This window comes from Centruroides vittatus, unplaced genomic scaffold (genome assembly GCF_030686945.1).
Source record: "Centruroides vittatus isolate TY-2023 unplaced genomic scaffold, ASM3068694v2 contig_875, whole genome shotgun sequence".
Lineage (NCBI taxonomy): Eukaryota > Metazoa > Arthropoda > Arachnida > Scorpiones > Buthidae > Centruroides > Centruroides vittatus.
Window position 1 is genome coordinate 2,927,311 of NW_027122567.1, and position 25,157 is coordinate 2,952,467.

General features: G+C 24.0%; 1 protein-coding gene and 1 long non-coding RNA gene across 2 annotated transcripts in view; one reads left to right on the forward strand and one right to left on the reverse strand.

The window, feature by feature from the left end:
* Window positions 1–25,157, reverse strand: part of Taf11 (TATA-box binding protein associated factor 11) — a 36,373-nt gene that overhangs the window by 649 nt on the left and 10,567 nt on the right. The window lies entirely within an intron of this gene.
* LOC136983028 (uncharacterized) lies at window positions 3,429–21,020 on the forward strand. The gene is made up of 2 exons (XR_010881965.1): window positions 3,429–3,486; window positions 20,833–21,020. It is a non-coding gene; the product is annotated as an uncharacterized lncRNA (long non-coding RNA).

The window sequence follows — 25,157 nt, forward strand, 5'->3', positions numbered from 1 at the left end:
TGTTGTTATCTAATTATTATTGAACATACTTCTTTATTATTAAAATTATGATATGAATATTCTAAATCCATACATTATTAATAATTTGGCTATTTGCTGTTGAAATATTATGCTTGACAGACAAAGCATTATTGATTTTTGCCTGGCAAGAATATTTTAGCTTTACAAATGCTGAGTTTTTCTCAATTGCAACATATTCAGTTTAAAAAAATTAATTAACACTTTTAATTTGAAGTTGTGTAATTATTGTAAATTCATTCATATATAAAATTTTGTGGATAAAAAAATCTTAAATCCACTAATAAAATTTAAAACAAATTATACACAGAAAAATTTTATGTATAACAAACTATTTTTTGTACTGTTTTGCATTATGTGTAAAGATTAAACAAACAAGATATTTTTTATAAGTAAAAATTGAATAAAGATTTAAATGAATTAGTTGAACAACAACAAATAATAACAAACTGAAGCTGTAGAATAGTTGTTATATCATCAAATATTAAATACTTAGATAAATTTTATGTTGCAGCATATCAGGCTCTTAATTATTCTTTAAGAATCAAATAGAAAGCTAAAAAAGTTTAAAATATCTTGGCATAAAAAAAAGCAATCTAAATTTATCTTTTTTGACATTTAATAACCTGTAGCTCTGGAAAAATTGAATATGATGAAACAGCAAACACTTTTGTAACCTCTTTGTGAAATTTGATTATATTTTTCAATTGCAAAAGATATCATGATTAATTAATACTGTATATGTAAAAAATTGTAAATTTTTAAATAAAATTAATTATTATTTAAAAATTTTCTTTTGTTTTAAAAAATTTACCAAACTAGTTCAATCCTTTATGTTTAAGCTGTCCAATATATGATATAGAAGATATTTATGATAAAAATAATATCTAGAACATTTTAGGATAATTACATAACAGAAAAAGTTAAGCCTTCACTTAATAGTAAAAAAAAACTTTTTTAATGATGATAACATTTTATTATTATATTTTTAATATATAATGGAAAAATATAGTGGTTATATTTAATTTTGTATAATTGTAGAAATAGGAATTAATCAATTTTTATGACATTATATGATTTTCAGAAACGATCTTCCACTTTAATGTATTACCAATACATTAAAGTGGAAGATCGTTTCTGAAACTTCATAAAACTTCCTTATTTCTGTTCTTTATCATTTTAAAACCGAATCATTCCTTGAATTAAAATTAATCAACACAATTAAATATGATAAATAAAAATTAAATATGACAGATAAAAAAACAAAAGTGTAATAAAATAATATGAAGTAAAGCAATAATTATTTTATTTCATTGCTCTATTTTATATAACACTTTACTACAATAATAATTTTTTAATTGATGTCATTACACACACAATTGTTTTGAATTCACAAAATTTGATTCCAGTATTTGAAAATAAAATTTATTGAATGAATCATTTTTGTTTTATAAAAAATTAACTTAAATTCTAATCATTAACTATTAATAAATTTAAAACATTTTTAAATACATAAAGAACTCAAAATTAAAAAAATGCAATTGGGCACATTTCATGTTTTTAATACTATACTTTTTCATAAATTATAAAATTTAGGATATATATAAATAGAACATTAGGAAATTATGTATATAAATGGGAAATTAGGAAATTATATTTCCTAAATTTTAAAATTTAATATATTTTTCCTAAAAACATAAATATGTTACAGATAAGAATAAAAACAAAATGCTAGAATGTAATTGTATTTTTTTTTTTTTGTTTTTAACTTTATAAGTTTCATACATACATACATACATACAAAATATCTATATAAGAACTGTAAATATAATTTCAGAAACATTGCTTATTAAAATGAATGGTAAAATTTTTGTGCTTTTTAATTATAACACAATGAGTTTTATAGAATTTATAGCAATATTATATTTGTAAAAATTCAAGTACTGGATTTCATTAGCCTACATTTTCCTCAAGGCATTTGGTTCTTTCTGGATCTATTTTTATTATTTATCAGCAAAAGATAGGCTCAATCTCTAATTCACTTAGTTTCATTCTTCTCCATTCATTTTGGCTAACTGAAGTACTGAAAAACTTATTCTGCTCAAATGTCAGTCCTTATTAGTTCTTTAAAGTGATATGAAATGTCTGCTGTAAAATAGAATCCAATAAAATAAGTTAAAAGATTTTGTACAGACAACCATGTTTTATCAACATTATAAAAAAAAAAAAAAGGTTGCCATGTCTTAACACCATTTAAATCAAAGAAAATTGTCTAGTTGTTGAAAGAAATTATGAGAAGTCATATTTCAGAATGTAATGAAATATTATATAAGAAAAGTTGTATTAAAATATTCTATATAGTAAAGAGGACAGAGGTCAACAAAGCTCAAATTTTAATAATTTAATATGGAAAAACAATATAAACATCATATAATTTCTTTAATCCTAAACCAGAATTAACATTTTGAATTAAAATTTATATGTATTTTTTAAATCTAGAGTTAAATTTAACAGAAAATAATAACAGCTTGTTTATAGCACTCAATCCTTTAAAACTTTCAAAACATTTTTGATGCATCTATAATTCCATTTTCATAAATTTTTAAATTTTACAATAGACTTTGAATGTCAAACATTTGAATCTTTAAAACCAATTACATATTCTATCCATTAATATCAAAGTTAGTTAGTTTAAATGTTAATTTTAACAAATTTAATAAAGATTTATTGTTTAAAAAAGTTTTTTACATAAACTTTACTTTCAAAACTGATGAACTTTAATATTTTAAATTTAAAATATTAAAGTTCATTAGTTTAGGTCTTAAGTTTTTATTGTAAAAATTATATTTCAGATTTTGTTTTTTGTATCTAGAATTTAAATTTGCATTTTCAAAACATTTCACAAATTTTTCTTAGGTTTTGAATATTTTAACTTATTAAACTGAATTTTATATAAGAAATGTTATGAATGTAAAATCTTTAATATCGATTTATTAGATTTGTTAAAATGAAATATCATCAATTACAACATACAGAATACATAACTAAAACATATCTGAAAAGGAAGCATAAATGCACTAAAGGCAAATAATGGTTTGTGTATAGGAGCCAATTTTTTTATCAATATTTATTGAATTAAATTTATAGTTACATTTTCAAATATCTGTAAACAAGTAATTTTAAACTTATTAATAGTAAATGAAGTACTTAAATATAATATTTAAAACTAATATAATTTATGAAAGATTTTATTGTATCTACAAACTCAGGAAAAGACACATTAAAGAATTACTATATTTAAGTTTCACTTATAAATCAATTGCATTTATAACAGAAATAAGAAGTGTTTATATAAAAATTTATTTTTATTAATTAATTAATTTTACTTTATTTATTTATTTAGCATTCTGGTTTTACTCAGGAAGCCGGAGTATAATTATATTTATACAACAAAATTTTATTACAAACGTAAGTATAACAAGCTATACAATAATAATTATAAAATAAACAATGAATCAAATAATCACATTCATTGGGAAAATTAGATTAATTTTATAATCCTTATTAATTTTACACAAGAAGCAATTCATCCAGTATATCAATATTTATGAAGTGGAAAGAGAATTCTACTTTGAAAAACTTATTTCTTAGATTTTATTAATCAAGTGTAATAAATCTTCACAGTTTCTGAATATTAAGAATTCATTTACTTTACATTGTTTACATTCTAATTTAAATTTTATTTAAAAGATGACTCGCAAATAAAATATCAATTAATTACTGACGCAGAAAAATTTTGAGCATATTAAATTATTAAACAGTAAGGCTAAAGGTTCAATTTTCCCTTAACCTTTTTCAATTCTTTGAAGGTGCAAATGAATTTCCATTATTAAATAAGCTATATTATTACCATCAAAATACAAATTAAATACATTTTTAAAAATATTTATTTATCTATTTATTGAGTTTTTACATTCATTATTATTTTCTGTAGTTTCCATTTATACTTTCAGACTTAAATACACACATCCATACATATTGAAAGTTAGCAATTGTCAATATCAAAGTATAGTACATTGCTGCATAACAACAAATTAAAATAAGATAAATTTTAAAAATTTAATTAAGTTTAAACAATATTTTATACATTAAATCTGGTGATGTTGAAACATCACCAGATTTAATATATATGTAATGTATGCCATCCTCCACTAAAACAACCCCAATAACAATAACAAAACAGATAATATCACCTATTGTTTCATGTGTTGTTATTTAAATAGAACGTGATTTTAGACAGGTTTAAATTTGGAGAAATCAAGGAACAGTTTTATCTTCAAGTTTAATAATTTTTTGATAATGATAAAAAATGATTATATTAAGGCAATAATATAGTGTATAAATACAAGATAACAATCTGGTATTAAATGAAAGGATATGAATGAAACTGTAATGAGAAGAAAGAAGGCTGTTAAAATTTTTATAGATACAAATGCAATCAAAATATTCAATATAATAGGTTAAATTGGGAAGTCCAAGAAAGATTTGTGCAACATCAGAAATATTAGTAGCTGGCAGATGCAAAAGTTTGTTAAGAATAATGAAAAATTTATTAAGTTCTGCATTAACTTTATTTAACATTAATGGGGAGGCTGAAGCCCATATAGGTAACACATAGTCAATAATAGATTAGAAGTTAGCAAAAAAAAAAAAAAAAAAGAATAGAATGTGTTTTTATTTGTATATTTTTAAAATTATGCCAGAGCAAACTGCATCAGATAGAAAACTTAAAAAGATTTCCAGGTGTAAGTGGAAAGAAAGACTAGTATTGAAAATTGCACCAAATGTTATTAACAACTTCTAATAATTGATTATTTAGGGAAAAATTATTAAAAATGGGTTCTAACTGGGATAAAAATCATTTTTTTTTGTTTGGGTTTATTGAAAGATTTAAGAACAATTTAATAATAGAAAAAATTAAGAAAATTGCTAAAACAAACTGAAAATATCACTGGTTAATTTTGAATTATAGAGTAATTTCATTTTCTACAGTCAGAATGCCATCATTTGATTAGAACATTTCTCTTTGAAGTAGTATTTAAGCTTTTTTGCTTTTTCAAGGATTTTCTGGATACAAATCAAAAAGCTTAATTTAAATTTAGAAATGAAGAGTTGAAAATCTATAAGAAAAATGATTTTAGTAAATGATTTATTAAAAATTATTATTTATTGGACTATACTTATTTTTTCTTGTAAATTTCAATACTAAAAATAAATTAAATGTTAATACTGCATTATTAACATTTATTTATTTTTAGTATTGAATACAATATATGCAGTATATATTTTCAGTAAAGTCTGTTCATTTATTTATTTTTAATTGAAAGAAAAACTTAGAATTAATAATAAAAAGAACAGAATATATAAGTTTTTCTTATTATTTTGTTTTTGCATGAATATTACATCTTAAATATATAATGCTTTATTGCAGAAATTGAAAATTTAGTTTTAAATTCTTAAAATTATAAAAAAATTTTAAAATTATACTAGGATGTATCTTCCACATAATCTTATATATTTATATATACAGTATTTTTTTCACATCACTTTCAATATTACCAAATGATATCAATATATAATTTATTTGTTCAAAATTTGCAGGAAAATTATTGTTTTATTTTGATCATTATCAGCATATTTCTTTTAATAGAATTAAATTATTTTGATTTTATATATATATTGGGTTGTTCGGAAAGTAATTTCGTTTTTTCCATAGAAAAATAAACGCAATATTTTATAATAAATAAATATTTTATTGAATTATATATTGACCATTTTGGTCAAATACCTGTTGTCATTGTTTCTGGTAGTAGCGTGATTTCACATTCATAAAAATTTTGATCGTTGTTTACAAAAAAACTGATCCAAGTGATTTTTGACATTGTCATTTCAAGTAAATGTCTTAGTTTAAAAAAATTTGTATAGACCGGAACAAGTAATAATCTGAGTGTGCCCGATCTGGCAAATATGGTTGGTGTGATAACACATCCCATCTAAGCTATAACAGTTTCTGATGAGTTACCAAACTTGTGTGAAATTTGGCATTATCATGGTAAAACACTACACTTTGTTTGTTGATCAATTCTGGCCTTTTCTGTTTTATATTATTACTCAATTTGTTTACTTGATGGCAGTACACTTTTGAATCAATTGTTAAATTGTCTGATTTTAAAGAAATTTGTTTTTGAGCTTTTTACCAAACCATAGAAAGCATCTCTCGTTAATAACACGTGGAACCCATATATCGAGCTTTGAAACAAAACCAATTCGTTTTAAGTAATAATAAATGGTTCAATTTAACAGATTTAATCTCTTAGTGATTTCAAGTGTTGTTATACGACAGATTACTTCAATCCGTACCTTTATTTTGTTTTCATTGGCTTCAAATGGCCATCCAGAATGTGGTGTATCTTCGATATTAAAATTGCCAGAACGCAATTTTGTAAACCAGTTTTGGCACTGTTTTTCTCTCAACACATCTTCTCCAAACATGTACCACAATTTTTTTCTTGTTTGAACAGCATTTTGATTTTTCATATTTGATGGGTCACCAAAAAAAAACAATTGTACAGAATCAAAATTTTTTACAAATAAGCCTTAAAATGTCAGCTGTCAAAGTATATAATGAAAATGTGGTTTAAAATAAAATTGGCTGGTAAAACTACATCTAATTCCTCTAGTAATAAAAAACGAAATTACTTTCCGAACAACCCAATAATATGATTTATATACATCAAACAAGATAATATACGTTGGCCACCGTTTGAAACAAATAGAGGATTACTGCAAGGTGACCCTTGATCTCCACACTTATTTAACTTTTATACGTTTGACATAAATAAATGTTTTAAGGAAGACAATGGATTTAAATTTGATGATCAAGTAATACAGTACATTCTATCACCTATGCAGATGATATAGTAATAGTCACACTCACGGCAGCTTCATTATGTAGGAAAATTCAACTGGTTATGAAATACTTTGAAGATCTGAAGACGAAAATTAATCCAAAAAAATCAGAAATCGTGATATTTAGAAATGGTACCAAACTGCCAAAGAAACACACGTCTTTTTATATGAATCAAGAAGAACTGAAGGTAGTTCAAACAACTAAATTTCTAGGCATCATTCTAACCCCTAATTTGTCATTCGAAAAACAATATAAAAAAGTCTCAGTAAAAGCAAATAGTTTAATAAATAATAATGTAGATGATAGTATTTATTAAGGCAAAAATGAAGAATGTTCAAATTCATTTCCGTCTCTTCAATTCTATAATTATGAACTCGATAGGCTATGCAGTCCCTATCTGGAGCATAACTAAATCTATAATTTTGATAAAATCCAAAATAAATTTATACGCAGAATCTTTCTATTAGAAAATAACATACCAGGAAGTGTCCTAAGATTAGAACTAAACAGATTTAAAATAAATGCTACCTTGATAAAGAGATATATAAGATTTCTTTTAAAAATAAAAAACGCAGAGAACCTATCAACTAAATTATTATACCAATTATACTATAAATCTATGGAAAGTGAACCAAGTAGGAATTGGGTTTCACAAATTTCAAGAATATTAAATAACTGGTTTCTCTATAAAGTTATTCATGGATCAATTGGAAGTAAGTGATCAACTACGTCAACAGTTGATAGGGAGATTTCTAATACTCTTTGTATCTCAGGATATAGAAGATATACAAAAAGGACAAAACCTGATTGGTATAGAATAATTTTAAAATATCCATTCAATAACAACTATATGTTCACAAATTTGGCTTTTAACGTTAAAAGATTTTATATACAACTTAGATTAAATAATAATTGGATAATAGTTAACAATACATTTTTTGAATATTCAAAAAGCAGATGCCCTAGATGTTATAACATACTTACTAAGTTTCTTATATTCTGTGATTGTAAGGAAGCAAATGAGTTAATACAAAAGACATATGTATATAATATCAAACTGCTCAAATGAAAGAGCAATGTATGAAGTTTTTGATGGTGCAAAGATAGGTACAATTTATAGGCTATATAATTATGCGCAGGAATTTTTATTAGCAAAAAATTCCTAAATGTTATAAAATGTTAAAAGTTTTTGACGAGAAATAAATGTCAAGTTTAGTTGTTAACAGTACAGATATAAAGTACTTTAAAATGTTAAAACAATGAGTAATTGTTTAAGAAAGAAATATGTATTGCTAGTATGGATTATTATACAAGACAATAAATTGTATTCAGGATGGAATGTAAAAGTGAGAAAAAATGATTTAGATGTATTTATTGTTGTGTTGATTGATTTGGTAGGATAAAATTACACCCTTTGTAACAGACGGAAGCCTTTTTACGATTAAATACAGATTTGATTGATATATATAATATGATATATAATATATAAAATAATATATATATATATAAAAGAGCCTATAATGATGATAACAACAATATTGTTATTAAAAAAATCTCACGAAACTTCACGAATGGCTGTAAATAATAGTTTTCGCAACACAATTTTAAAAATAATTTTTTTATGCGGTCAACAGGGACCGCATAAAAAAAAGTCTCACATAGAAAATAACTCAAAACCGTACGAAATAGAATTTATTGACAACAGATGTCAGCACTTGACTGCATCGTCTGGTCTATCGTCTGTTTTACATATTTTTGTCCAGGTGGTGTTTTGTTGACTTAAAAAGTAAATTATTTCATTTTTCGCATATTCATGCAATATTATTACTATAATAAGTGCATTTATGCTATAATAAGTTTATTTAGCTATAATAAGTCAACGTGAGACATGACGAATCGCACGAGACTAGTCGCCAACTATACCGCACAAATTAAAAATTCGCATTAAAAAAATCGCACAAATAAAAATCGCACATAAAAAGAGCGCATAAAAACAGGTTTGACTGTATAAAATAATATATATATATATATATATAAAAGAGCCTATAATGATGATAACAACAATATTGTTAGGAAATTCCAGAATACAGACACACACACTGACACACTTATTTAATTTTTGTCCTGTTATGGTTGCTATGCCTTGACTCTGGTCTGGCATAGTACACAGCAACTGGTGTCAACTGAGTAGGTCTATAACTCAACATAATAATAATAATAATTAAAGTATGATATTTTCAAATTTTTTTGACTGTATATATTTACAATTACATCTTTTTTTTGACATAACAATTTTTCCTTATAAATTTGATAAGGAAAGGTTTCAATTTAAAAGGTTTTTTTAAATTGAATAACTGATAACTTTAGCATATACCTATATACTCATTACTTCTTTCATGCCAATAATTAAACTTGAAGGAAAATACATGTACATTTCCTCTAAAAATATTTATAAGAATATAATAATTTCCCAGTTAGGATTTATTTATGAATTTCAAACTATATATTTTTTCAGGTCTGGAAATAGTTAAAATTTTAAAATGCTGAGGAAAAAAGTCAGTATATAAAATTATATGAAATTAAAATTTGTATATAAACATGTCCTTTATTAATGCCTCTACTATAATAAGCATATTTATTTTAAATATATTTAAAAGTATACTTTAACTTAATGTATTAATTTTTTCATTTACTATCTTATTTTATTATAATTTTATAATTAAGTTTTATATAAACTACCAGTATTACACGGTATTACAGAGATGATGTAGTTAAACAATGCTAGAGAAATTTATATTTAAAAATAACCTTAGAAATTAATAAAATATTTTTGTTATATATCCAAAAACATCTTTCTTAGTTAACTATTAACAGATAGAATTAAATAACAAAAAGAACAGGATACATAAATTTAAAAATTATATTCCTAGGATATAATAAACATTAAAATAAACATTTAAATATTTATTCTGTTTAAGATTTATTTTTGAATTTTTTTTGGAAATAAAATTAATTAATTACCGTAATTTAATAATAATAAATCTTTCAAATCTGTAAGTCTTTATCAATTCTATTTCAAAATTAGAAACTTATACAAAATAATTAATATTGATTTTACTTATTAAGTTAAATCTTGAAATTCATTTACTATTTAAGAAATAATTGCTAAATCCTGTTACACCTTGAAAAAAATTAATCACTTTAAAAAACTTTCAACAAGAATAAAAAGACATGATTGGATTTACACAAAAGTTGAATGTTTGTCCAAGAAGTCACTATAAAAGTAATTATAGAAATTATAATAAAAGCACATTAAAATGTCATATGACTAAAAGTTAATTAATCATTCATGAGAAGTTGAGAGAGATAAGACTTTTGATATTCTGTACAGGTATGAAAGAGATTACCAACCTATTATTATTTGAACATCTGTATAGAATTCTTTCTTTAACATCACTGACATATTTCATATATTCCTAACATTAAGATTTAAAATCTTCAGTTAATATGTTCAATGAAAACCATTCTGATAATTTATTATGTTTTGTTAATAATTTTGGAGTCTTGGAGAATAAGAAAGATTACTGTTACTTCCACATGAACAGGAAGAAAAATAATGATAATGTGGTGATAGAAAATAAAATGTTTTACGGAAATGTATAGTAATGTAAAGGTTACAGAGATGGATATAAATATTATGGATTAAGTTAAAAGATGATAATAATAATAATATACTATAACATATATGGTCTATATATAATGGATACATATACAGGATATGAAAAATAATGGTTCATTTAATCATTTTTTTTTTGTTTACATAAAAATGAATGGATTTTTATAATATACTTTTTCAGCATATTGTGTTTTTTCAACGTAAGTAAAGTAGTTTTCTCTCTTTTCTGGTAATGAAGAGTCCACTAAATCAACTTTGTTAGTTTAGTAATCATTTATTACTTAGTACTTTAAATAAAAATCATTTATTCTCGGTACAACAAAAATTGCCAACTGGATGTATTTAAAGAATGAATAATACAACTTTTTTATATTTCCAGTATAAAATTTTTACTAAACTAATGTTTTCAAGCTAGTTTATAGCTCTTTATCAGGTATAAATTTAAACATTCCTGACACAGTTGAGTTAGAACAATTCACATAAAAAGAAAAGCTAAATGACTTGATGATTTTCATATTTTCTGTCTAACCTTTCCATCATTTATTGAATATATCTAACTCCATTTATAACATAATTTATAATTATATTTTAAAATACTTTTAGTAAAATTAAGTATGTTAAAACAATTAAAATACATCAGTCTTATAATCTATTTATCAATATTAAATAAGGCCATATTTGTAATAATTTTGTCTTATCAGCAAAATCAAACAATCGTATGTCTTTATAATTAGAATCAATATCAGAGAATTATTAATTTTTAGTAAAGAATTTAGACTACTCATATACTAATTCCAACAGTTATGATTTTTTATGTTTAATTATTAAACATCCAATCCAATCCATCCAGGATCCAATAATATTTATAACTTTACATATATATACAAAACATTTATGACTAAATTAAATTATATCTGTGGAACATACGACAGAATCTTGAAAAAAAAAGATCAAATACAAATATTATAATCAATATAAACTTAATTTTTAATACAAATAAAGAAAAAATTTAAAAGACAATTGCATTTATAATGTAAAAGATAAGCAAATTTTAAAGTATTAAATTTTTTCTATTATTTTAATTTTAAAATTTTTATTATGATAAATATAAACTTATAACAGATATAAAAACTAATTAAAACTTTATACAGCATTAAAAAATGATAACATTTTAACAGTAATAAAATAAATACTTGTAAAAAAAAAAGATAAATTTTATTTGTATTCATTTCTGATACAAAATAAACTTCACAAATTCAGACTAAATAAAATGTATTTATTTGTAAAAAATACAGCAATTCAGCAAGGCTAAAAGGGAAGCCATACACTAACAAAAATCAAACAAATCTTATTGGTATTCAATACACATAAATAAAAATTCTAAGTAAAACATTACAATCTAAACTAGAAAATATTTTTTTATATAATGCATATTTATTTATCAGTAGTATTAAAGAACTGTATGCTTTATACATATAAAAAGAAAGGTGATGTTCTTGTATTTTTATAATATTTATTAATTTTTTTTAGAGAATGAATAAAATTGGACTCTAAGATTAGGAACATGCATTTGAAATTAATAAAAATTATTATATTTGAAATTTAATATAATTTACTATAGAGAAGAGCTATTTTTAGCTGTAAAAAAGTTTAATTTTGAATTCTGAATTAGTGAGGTTTCACTATATACTGAGATTAACTATGAATAGTTTGCTACAGCAATAAATATGATTTTTTTTTTAATATTTGGAAAAAATATATTTATTAGTCTTTTAAAATAATATAAATAGAGTAAAAATACTTCAGAAAAATTGCCATAATAAATATCATTATTAAAAAAATTACCATAATTTTATATGGTAATTATTTCTGAAATAATGTTATTTGAAAGCATGTATGGGTTTTGTAATAATACAGTTTATATGCTATTTTAACTCACAAATTATGAACACGCAAAACCATTGGGATTGATCTGTATAAATAATGGGGCCAATAGCAATGGATAAGAAAAATTTCTCATTGTTGGGTTTTGAATGGATATACAAATTAAGGTGTGTTTGTCATGTACAGTACTCATTTCTACTTTTAATTTTTGTAGTATGGTATAAAATAAAAATGCACTGGGGAAAATTTGATGGAACAAAAATATTGGAGGAGATATGTCTGCTTTGTGCCATATGGATTGAAACCCATACATTAAACAGCTTTTCCTTTGTCTAAAATTACTAATAGTCTTTAGAAAACAAAAAACTCTTTGTGCTTTAGACATACATCTGTCATCATGATATTACCCAAAACCACCAAAGACACATAGACCTATGCTTCACCTTTAATGCATAGAAAATGAGCAGGAGGGAACTAATCCACATTTTAATTGATTTTAATTGATATTACATTTTAAACTTCAATCTTAAAAACTTCCAATAATTTTCCTTTCTAATTTACATAGAAAGAGGGAAATTTTCATTTATTCTCAGAGAACTATTTGGAAAGTTCTATGTAGAAGTTGATCAAATGTGAGTTGGATGTTATTAACATTAAATTTATTTTCTATTTAATTTTTTCCAAGTTTTTGTTAATATTTTAATTATTGGATTGAAATTTTCAAATTGCAAGCCTATAAATTCCCATTATCATCTGTCTGTTCACCTTTCATTAATGTTGAGAATGGAGTGAGATAGATGAAAATCAAGACCATATATGGAAGCTTAGGGGCACAGGCTTGATTAATGTTTAAATTTAAAATATAATTAAAATTGCAGCCCAGCATTGTGATGATGTCACAATAAATAAATAATTTACAATTTCACTTTCATTTAAATAATTATTATTATATTTTTATATTTTAATTTTATTATTATTATTTGATAAATAAATCAGAATTGAAGCAATGTAATAAAGTTTTTCTATTTTGTATTTTTTGAACTTAGTTTAGTATCCATCTCAGTATTCCATTTCACTCATTTTATAATTACATCTACAAATGCAATCTTACAACTGCTAATGGAAACAAAATATTAAAAAATTATATAGAAAAACAAAGCCTAAATTATACTAATAATAAAATGATAGAGATTAACTATGTTGCTAGAACTTGGTTGATTAATTATACAGCTATTATGTAACTTGTACTAAAAGCAGACAGTTATACTGCCATCTTGTATTAAATTTAATAATTAAAATTTAATAAATTGATTTCTGTACAATTAATCAGCAAAGTTTTAATCCAATAGTTAATCCAGCTATATCATTTGAATATAAATACATATATATATGTGTGTAAAATTCAGACCTCATTCATAAAATAAGGTATACATGAAAAATAGAAAAAGTATCTATTGTGCCTGTAATGTCTCTTGCACAGGCATTATACCACACATACTATCAAAACCCTAGAAACATACTTTCTGTACTGATATGTCATATTACAGAAAGTAACAACATTAAGAATTTACTATATAACATGCGCTTAAATACAAATACATAATAGCACTTAATATTACAGCTTTTTTAATAGCTGTGCCCTGATCTTGATTCAGTATATACAGAAGTATAACATAATCTGCCAATGAGAAATTATTTATTGTCAAAATGCCAAGCTGAAATTTTTAATCATATTCTTAATTTATTCAATTTAAAATAACTTATGTTCTTCATCTCAAATTTGTAGTGTCCTGCCCCCTGTACATTATACTTTTCCTGATAACAACAAAGTCATGCCAGTCATCTATGTAACTCCATCCAGGAGAAAATTTTTGAATTGAATTCATAGCATTTCCAGTCTGGATCAGAAGTTCATATATACAGTTAATCAAGGCCTATTGCCCCTAAGTTTTCCATATCTGGTCTTGACTTTCATCTATCTAACACTGTTCTCGAGATTAAAGAAGGATAGACAGACGAATAACAGTGGGAATTTATACGTCCACAATTTTTCAAATTGCAGCCCAACAATGATAATGATGATAAATTTTATAATGTATTAATTAAAGCATTTTTAAAATACTTTTTTCATTTATGATATTACCATATATTTATACATACAGTTATAACATAAAACTTTGTAATATCTATAAAAGAATAAATCAATTTTTGTTTACTTTTATAATTTATACATATATTTTCATGTTTTTTAAATAACTTCAAAACCTGTAAATTTAAAATTTAGAAGCTAATTTATAATGATATATTTGCATAATAATATATTCTACAGTCTAAATGTAAAATAGAGTGACTTGCAACAAATCAATGGATTATTTTCTTATTAAAAATAGATATTTATAATTGCTGCATTTACCTGAAATTTAAAAATAAAACAGATTCAATAAATTAATTGTTTTGTCAGAATTTTCCTCCTGACTGTTCATAACTCAATGATAAAAATTTTAGTATTCTGATCATAAATTTTTGTGTCATTTTAATACCATAAAACTAGAATTTATAAAGAATGATTTATACATCTTCTATCCTTGAATTTTCTCCAATTATAGTATTTTAATTAATAAACAATCTTCATTCCATATTCAATCATTCAGAAAATTTTTCAAATATTTATAACAACTTATATTTTTTGACATAAAATTGAGATATTTAAAAATTTTAAAAAGTTATATCAAATATTTAAATTACTGTGCTAAGAATAATGTGACATAGATTTCTATCTTCGTTACATTTTAAAGTTTTATGTAAAATATTTTACAAGTTAATTTATCATTATTATTATTATTTAATGTAGCATAAATCATATAAATAAAATTAAGAGTTGCTTAGGTTTCATTTATTGGTCTTACATTATTTAGTTATTTAGATTAAAAAAATTATTATAATCATGTTAATAACAAACATTAGTAATAATATACAATATTTAAAATAATTACTGTAAATACCATAAAGATGAAGGATTCATTTGCATACTAAAATAAAGAATCACTAAAAATAAGTATGATGGTTAAAACAAATTTAATACTCCACCTCATTCTGAGAATTAACTAATCCAATAATCAATTTTACTTCTTTGAGAATTACATCTAATTATCTTTTGGAATTAAAATTCACCTTCATTTAAAATCTAAATTTGATATCTTGCCAATTTTCATTCTTTGATAGCTAATTATACATTAATAGGTTATTTTAAATTTATTTAAACATCTTTTCAATGAAAATATTTAAGTATTTGCAAAATTATAATTCATAAAATTATTTTATCTTTCGATTAAGATGTGTAAAAATTTCATTTGAAAGCTGATCTTTAAATTGTATTAATGTAAAATGTTTTAGACTTATTTATTAGTTTTTGTTAGAAAATGCTATAAAAATTTTCAAATTACTAAATGAGCATATTCATCTGTAAAATTCTAATCAAAGATTTATTGTTCTGCTTAAACAATACATTAAACAGTTGCAATTAGTATTTTCAAATATATAAAAATATCAGAATATTAATTTCGCTGATAATTCAAAACAAGCTTCTATATAATTTTATTATTATTTTCTTTATTCCCCCCATTCCTTTCACTTTTTCCATTGTACAACTATTTTGAAATTTTATTTATTACATTCATACATGGCTAGTTTAATGAATGAGATAACAAAATGATTGTCTCAAGTGGGAAAATGAAAGAGGCAATCAAAATGTTTCAAAAGAGAAAAATAATATAATAAGCCAAATACAGTATAGTTCCATAAATGTACTCTAAAAGTGTTTATAAGTTCATACAAGAGTGCCAATGCTAAAAGTATTCTGTATTGCAACTGTTCAGGAAGCAGTAGTGCAAAAATTATTTTACCTCAGAAGCAAGTTACTATAAGCTGGTACTATGTTCATATTCACTAGAAATTTGTTCAATATATATATCACTCACAGACAAGTTAGAGCTTTATAAAATCCCATACATTTTATGAAATATGACATTGACTCGTGGAACACAATAAAAGAATAACTGTAATTTCAGAAGAATAAAAATAATTGTAATAGTATCTTCTGAAACTAATTTATTACTCTTTCATACTTTTACTATAATTCAAGGCTGTAGGAATAGGTCTGGCCACATTACTTTTTGCTGTCAATGTTACAAAAATAATTCCAATTTCAAATCATCTGCAAGTATGTAACAATGTCAGACCAAACCAGCAGACTTTTCCATAGAAGGATAGGGTAAAAGGAAAGGAAAATGGAAAAAATAATATCATAGAAATATAAGGATTGCTTTCCCCTTAACATGTCAACTGTTCTCTCTTTTTGGCCAGACCACTTTTCCCCCTCTTCATATAGCCCTGCAATTACTGACTAAAGAATTGTATCAGTTGAAACAAATATGTAAAGCTCAACCAATGCCGAATTATCGGGCTAGCAAATGGCTATAATAATATTAATAATTTAAGACAATTTGGTACTAGAGTTAGGCGTTAGGCGCCATCTCGTGCTAGATTTAATAATTAGAAGTTTAATTAGAATTTAAGTCAACTTAGGCCATTTCTTTTCTTCTAGTTAGGCCTAAATTTATTTAAATTATTTAATTAAAATTCTAATTATTAAATTTAGCAAGAGATGGCGCCTAACGCCTAACTCTAGTACCAAATTGTCTTAAATTATTAATATTATTATAGCCATTTGCTAGCCTGATAATTCGGCATTGGTTGAGCTTTATCTATAACGGGTTAGTAGCTGTTTGTTTATGAAACAAATATGAATATTGTTTTATGTTGGAATTGTTTGTAATGATAAAAAATATGATACATATTCTTTTTTCAAAGTTGTGGATTATATTTTTTACAGGAAAGTTTATTGTGTTAATTATAATGTTAATAATGAAATCTATTAATATCATTTTAGTTTTAAAAAACGATTAGGTTAGGTTACATTATTCTATATCTGAATATAGTACTTTTTTTTCTTGATTCTTAGAAAATCGGGCATAAATTTTTACAAAATAAAACTGGCACACTGAGCAACTGCATTGTTTTATTTTGACACAGCAATCATAAAAAGCTGCTGATCTCTAATAAAGGATATTTCCAAGTCATTTTTTAATATCTTTGCACAAATTTTACTAATACTAAAATATCCTTATTTGCAAATAAAATAAGCATACAAAAACAAGCATTGTTTCTTTTTTTTTAAATTAGAAACTCCTTCAGGTTTGAAACAATACAAATTAAGAGAATTCAGAACAAAACAATATTTCAATTATTATTCTGTTTCAATTATGTTAAGTTTTTTTAATGCAGTATTATTATTTACTACCGTGGATTAATTAAATTTAACTAATTTGTAATACAAAACAAATTAATTAAATTATTTACTTTCATTAAGAAGTAAAATTGTTTTTTCTCCCTCATTGTGATTTCTTTGAGTTTTGATGAACTTTATATATTTTATTTGCATAAAATGATATAGTATCTTATTATATTCTTGGTTTTGTAATAGTAGTTTTGTATAGTTGTAAATAGATTCTTAATTATTTAATTTCAAAAAAATTTAATTTTTTCTTTAATTTTCTTTCTTAAATATTTAATACAAATCTCTATTTTCGGTACTTGAATTACTGGAACATAAATAAACTTGCTATTATTTGTTATTGCATTTATTATTTTTTGGAAAGGATAATAAAACATTTCCAAAAAATAATAAATGTCTTAAAGACAGAAGTTTTTGAAGCTTTAATGTATTTATTGTTCTCAACTTTACAGAGATGCCTGGAGAGAGTGGCAAAAGGAGCAAATTGCTCTGGGCCACTATACAATGTTGATAAATGAAAAAGCAGTATTTGAAAAATATTTATGAACTAAGTTTTAATCTGTAATAAAACAAAACTAGTTTATTTTTGAATACAGTGGAACCTCACTTAATGAATATCTCTCATAACGAGTAATTCAGATAATGAGCAAAGCAAATTGTAAAAAATTGACTCACTTAATGAGCGTCATTTCGCATAACAAGTGACAAGGAGGGGAAGCACCAGATTGAGCGCATGCTACATCAGTCTGTGTTTAGACTTGTTCTGCTAGCATCTTAGTGTTGCTTATTATCACACATTTTTCCAAACTTGTGTTCAGACATATTACATATAAACATCAATAACCATAGCCCATTATATAATAAACTTGCCAAACGATATGCCAAATCCTTGGGCTATATAAAGGCTATAATTAAATATTAGAAATTACTGTATTTTGATTTTTTTTTTGTTTTCTGCAAATCAAATTCACATTCCAGGTTGGTTTATTCTGTGCTAGAAGAAAAGATGACAATGACTCACACTCCTTAACAATGTATATTGTATAATTTTCTTCCAATAAACATTATACATAAAGTATTTGAGTATTTTTATTGGCATGGAACGCATTATCGTATTTTACATTAATTTATATGGGAAAAATTGTTTCACTTTACGAGTAACATTCTGGAATGAATTATGCTTGTTAAGTGAGGTTCCACTGTACATAATTTGTGTTAGAGTTATGAACATTGAATAGTCTTACAAAAGATTTGTCATTTTGAATTAATGTATGTTAAAATACTTATATACAGTATTTAATTAGAAAAATAGATATGTACTCAAGTTTAGAAGTAGAAAAGTGCTAAATAAATGTTTGTTAGAATAAATTTAAGAAAGACAAGAAAAAACATGATATTATATAAAACAAAATTTAAAAGAAAATTAGGCATATGTAATTTGTGTGATTTAATTCTAAATATGGCTGAATTTTTGAATAGAATAATAGAATATCTTTAAAATAATTTTCAGAAGTTTAAAGCATTATTGTAATGCAATATTAAAATAAATAAATAATCAACAATTTTAAAAAAGATTAATGAAGATAAACCTTCACTAACCTTTCTTAGTGTATATGCAATCTCTTATATTCCTTCCCTAGAAAAATCTATATCAAAATAAAATATAATTTATAAAATATTCAGTTCAGACCTTACAAAACAGACCTAGGATACAAAATTCTATACACATTAAAAAAGATTGATGAACAATTTTTCTTATTGTATATGAATTAAACAATTTTGCTTTCTATAATTTAAAAGCTATTGTGAACATTATTTATATTAATTAAGTAGATGTTTCAAAAAGCTAGGGATATAATCTATAATGGATCATGAAAATCTTGCATGATCCAATATAGATACTCTTTTTGACAAATAGAGCAATTTTCTTATTTTTCTCTTCTTTTTTAACCATATTCATCACATATCATATATCATGGTCATCATCGGATGAAGTTACAGTTTTTCATACAATCCTCAATAGAATATTCTAATTGTTAAAAATTTTTGTAGATATTTAAAATAAAACTAATATTTAAAATAGTAGAATAGTATTAAACCTGTATTTTTTTGTACACTAATCTAGGCAAGCCTAATGTTATTTTATTATCCCCGATCTAACTAAACAAACCTAACTGCAGTAATCATATAATTTTTATATTAATTATACAAACCAAATATTTTCATCATATTTAATTTACTCAAATATTAAAGCATTTTGACATTTTGTACAATAAAATAATAACTTTTTCTTTGACTTTATATTATATTCTAATGAAAGCAAAATCATTTTTTAAAATAAAAAAGTATTACATAATTTTTATATTAACTAAAAAATAATTAAAAAAACTATTTTATATATTCTAAAAAATGATGTTAAATTCATTACATAACATATTCAGGTTAACATTTAAATAATTTAATTTTGAAAGTGCTTTTTGAAATATTGATTGCTAAATTCAGATTTGACATTTAAATTTTACAAAAATTTTTAAACGTATATAATCCATGTGAACAATAAGAATTTTTCAAAAGCAGAAATGATTTTCAATTATAGAGTGATTTTATTTAATAATGAAACAAAAAAGTTAATTTATTTTAGTAAATCTACTTGGATATTTAATTTTTTAATAGTTTATTAATAGATAATAACTTAATATAATATAGAAGATGAACAAAAAACAGAAAAAATGGTTTTAAAATTGTTTCTTCTTCTAATCATTTCATTTACTTTGTTAATAATTTAATTTTTATTAATTAAAAATTATGAATAAAGTTTCTTAACTTATTTAATGCCAAAGAGACCTTGATTTCTACAAAACTATTCTTCTTTGTTTTATAATTTCTCCCAATTTTTATTGTTTACTCTCGATCTTTAATTTCTCCATTTAGCATGAAAAAGGAGATTTTCAAGACTTGATGTAACATCCTTTGTACCTCCAAGTCAACTCCCATTTGGGTCCTCACACTAGTACCCAGATCTAAAAAGTGATTGGACAATGCAGCAATTGTTTATAAAAATAATGCATGTAAATAAGATGTAATGGATGTTTGGTCAAATACAAAATGTTTTGAATGAATACTAGCTATTTTATCTTCACTTTTCTGGCACACCTTGTATAATGGAGAAAGAACTATGCAGAAAATATTTAACATGTACAGTACATACATGTATCCCTTGTTTAATGTGGGATTTGATTAATGTGCAAAATTAATGCTTAATGTGGCAATCCCTTTTTATATGCAGCAAAAATTTTAATTAATGCAGCTTTAACAGCTGTCTTTACTTACCATAGATATGTTTTTCTTGGTAAATAAGGTGTTAGTGAATTTGCTATTTTTGTTTATTAAAATAAAAATATTTCTAGCAGGTGATGATTGTTTGGTCAAGTACTGAGGTTCCTTTGTATTTGACTAACACAATTTTGATATATACGATAGCATTGAGGGATTAATTAACCACATTAATCAAGAGATACTTATAATTGTAAAAAAAATAAACAATTGAGAAACATATAAATGGAGTTCAACTGTACATAGAAATCCTGCCTTTTTGTAGACCTACCTGACTATATCACATATAAAATCATTTGTTTTTCTTTATGATTCCCTTAAAATTTCATGATCACATTCAATTCTGTATTAATATCCTTACACACAAATTATATTTCATAAATTCCATTATATTTCATGTTTCACTTTATAATTTTCAGTTAATGGAAAACGATGCCCATTATTCATTAAAATTTTTAAAAATTTCTATTAGAAATTGTCTATATGAATGTGTTTGTTAAACTTTTTATAATGATGAAAATACATTTTTTCCACAAAGAAAATTCTTAATGTATATAATTATTTTGTTTAGAATAAAAATTTATAACACTTAAAAATACTGTAATATTTACAAGAGGCAACCTAACCAAAATGTTGTCAACATGTTTACTTACCCAAACTTTATTTATTTTTGGAATGCTGACAATGAATTCTTACATTTGTTTTTAATCATCACTAACTAATTTTCATAAGTGTGTTTACTTATTTTGAAGTAAATTATGTTATTAATTTCCAAAGTAAACTAAGCTAGCTAAAATACACTTAATAAATAAAATATCTTTTTTTTATATATATTTACATTTCTTAAGTTTGAAAATAAAAAAAGAAATCTCTTTCTCTCTTTCTATTTGTTTTATTTAAGATTTAACTTCAATTTTTACTTTTTATATCAAATTATATTTATATTTAATTTAAATATGAAATTTCTATTAAAATAAACAATAAACCTATTATTTACCAATCATTTTAAGACAAGATTGTTAAGTTAATTTTCGTCCGATGGCGATAATTATGTTTAATTAATTTTCTGAAGACAAAGTCCTTTCCGGAACATGGGACCACCATTTTTAAGTTCCAAACATTACACTTTTGGCGACTGACCTTTCCTTTTAGGCTACTGGCCGCCAAACAGTCCTTTAAAAACACAAACATATATCCAATTAAAAATATTAACATTTGTAAAGAAGCAGGAACTGGTAAAGTACGGACGTCTTCTATTCTCCATCATGCCTTCTTGGGGTTGGTTCGGCTTTTATCTACAACGAAATAGGCGCTGGTAAAATGTAGATGAGGAAAGCTACCCCCTGGCGATACGAATATTTTAAAATATTGTCGCCAGGGGGTAGCTTTCCTCATCTACATTTTACCAGCGCCTATTTCGTTGTAGATAAAAGCCGAACCAACCCCAAGAAGGCATGATGGAGAATAGAAGACGTCCGTACTTTACCAGTTCCTGCTTCTTTACAAATGTTAATATTTTTAATTGGATATATGTTTGTGTTTTTAAAGGACTGTTTGGCGGCCAGTAGCCTAAAAGGAAAGGTCAGTCGCCAAAAGTGTAATGTTTGGAACTTAAAAATGGTGGTCCCATGTTCCGGAAAGGACTTTGTCTTCAGAAAATTAATTAAAGATAATTATCGCCTTCGGACGAAAATTTATAATTTTAACATTTCATTCAAACTTACTCTTTATTTTAAATATATTTTGTGCTCTACAATGATTGATTCTAAAACGAAAAATTTTATTGTATTTTAATTATGTGCTACAGTATATCATTCTTTTCTATTGAATTTAATGTTTGTATACTGAGGTTAGTCATGTAATTTATTAAAAATATTTCATTTATTAAAGTTTTTATTTCTTGAACTAAATAGTTTTCTTATTTACTTAATATTTATTTAATTATTTTCAAAAGTTTTACTTTTTCTTAAAAAGTAATTTCATTTTTATTCAGTATTTTCATCAGTAAATTAAAAAGCCAAATCTCATTTAATAAAATATAAATAATATAGAGTGGGGCAGCTATTGCCAACTGCTTCCAGTAGTCGACTGTATAAGCTGAGATCCGTGCATAATTAGTCCATCGGAGCAGGTTTAAGTAAGCCATCTTCACAGGAATCATCAAAAGAAACCCATTCTTAATAACATGTAAGAATAACACTCTTTCACTCATGGTGATGAAAAAGTTATTGCACAACACTCTTTCTTGTAGTCAACCACATAATGAGGCATTGTTATGTCTGTAGAAGATAACAAGGGATCTGTGTTTCAGGTGCGTATTTTCTACAAAATGCCTATTATTGACATCACTTATCCTTTTCACAACTGTCATATTTGTAAGGTTCTTGATGAAGGAAAACACAGTTGTTGCCCACCATAAACAATCGTGCAACTCACTGGTCCACTACTGGGTAAACAGTTCTTGTGATTAAATTTTTTTCCATGAAAAGTACAGAACAAACTTTACTTTCATGTATGAATTTTGCTTTTAGTGTTACTACACATCATAATAAGAAATATCAAAATCGAAAACAGCTTTAAACAGTCAACTACTAGTGTCATTACATGAAACTTGAATTAGGGTAAACAGTAATAGAATTTATTTCATGTAAATGAAGTAATACATTTATTATTAAAGCTTAACTTATATTATTATAAACTAATATTTAAATTTTATTTTATTTATATGTAATAAAAAAATAAAAAATAATTAACTAGGTTACAGATCTTCATATGCCACACCTCTACCTTATTCAATGATTAAAACAATAATAATATATTTATGCAGGTTGACTGTAGTAATATCTACAGTCAACCTGCATAAAAAATTATAATCAATATCTTGTGTCTAACAGTTTATATCAAAAATATTTTTCAGACTAGTGTATCCAGATGGGTGCTTATGGTGCTGATTGTTTTGATATCAAGGTGCTGCTAAAGCACCTTGATATCAAAAAAACCGATTGCTTTGATATCAAAGCAATCAGTTTTTTTTACTTTAAAGTAAAAATAAATCTAACACTACATAACATAAAGATTCAATTAGATAACATTAGATAGTAATTGAGTAAAATTCTCCAGAAAACAACAGGAGACATGTGCCTTGGTATCTCCAAATCTGCCTTGAGAACCCATATCCTCAAAATCATGTTTCCAAATACAGTTTTTTTATTTTATTTACAGTTTTCTAATAATCCATAATTTTTTCAACAAAATAAAATAATAATATTTCATATATTTCTCAAAAATTCAATTATCATTGTCATATGCTTTAATTCATAAAATTTTTTTAGTGAAACAACAAAACAGTAAATATAGCAATTTTTATCAATGAATATTTAACAACATAACTTTAGAATAAATTAACAAAGAAGCTCATTATATACACAATCACAACAAATGGATTTGACTCAATGAGAAAGAAAAATAACAATTTTTTATATTTTTTTTATACAATTCCTCTTATTAATTCTGTTTTGAATATCAATAAGGAAAATTATGAAATATTGGAATATAGTAGTATAAATCATTTATGAAATTTACATTTTGTGTTATGGATGCATGACAGACAAATACTAATATTTTCTTCCAACACCTGTACATAATATAGGAGTGGAAAAAATTAGCTTTTACCAATATTCATACCATGTATAGGCATTTGTTTTCTTTTATTTTTTATAGTTGCCTATTTCTCTTATGAGTACAATCTCTAGAATTGTTAATATAATACATTTAAAATAATACAGAGTTCATTGAAATCATTTATTTTTATACATTTTTATTATATATATATTTTGTCATTATTGTTTATTTTGCTGATATCATTTTATTTATAAATTTTACATCATCATATATTAATTTTTATTTGGATAAAGAAAATTTAA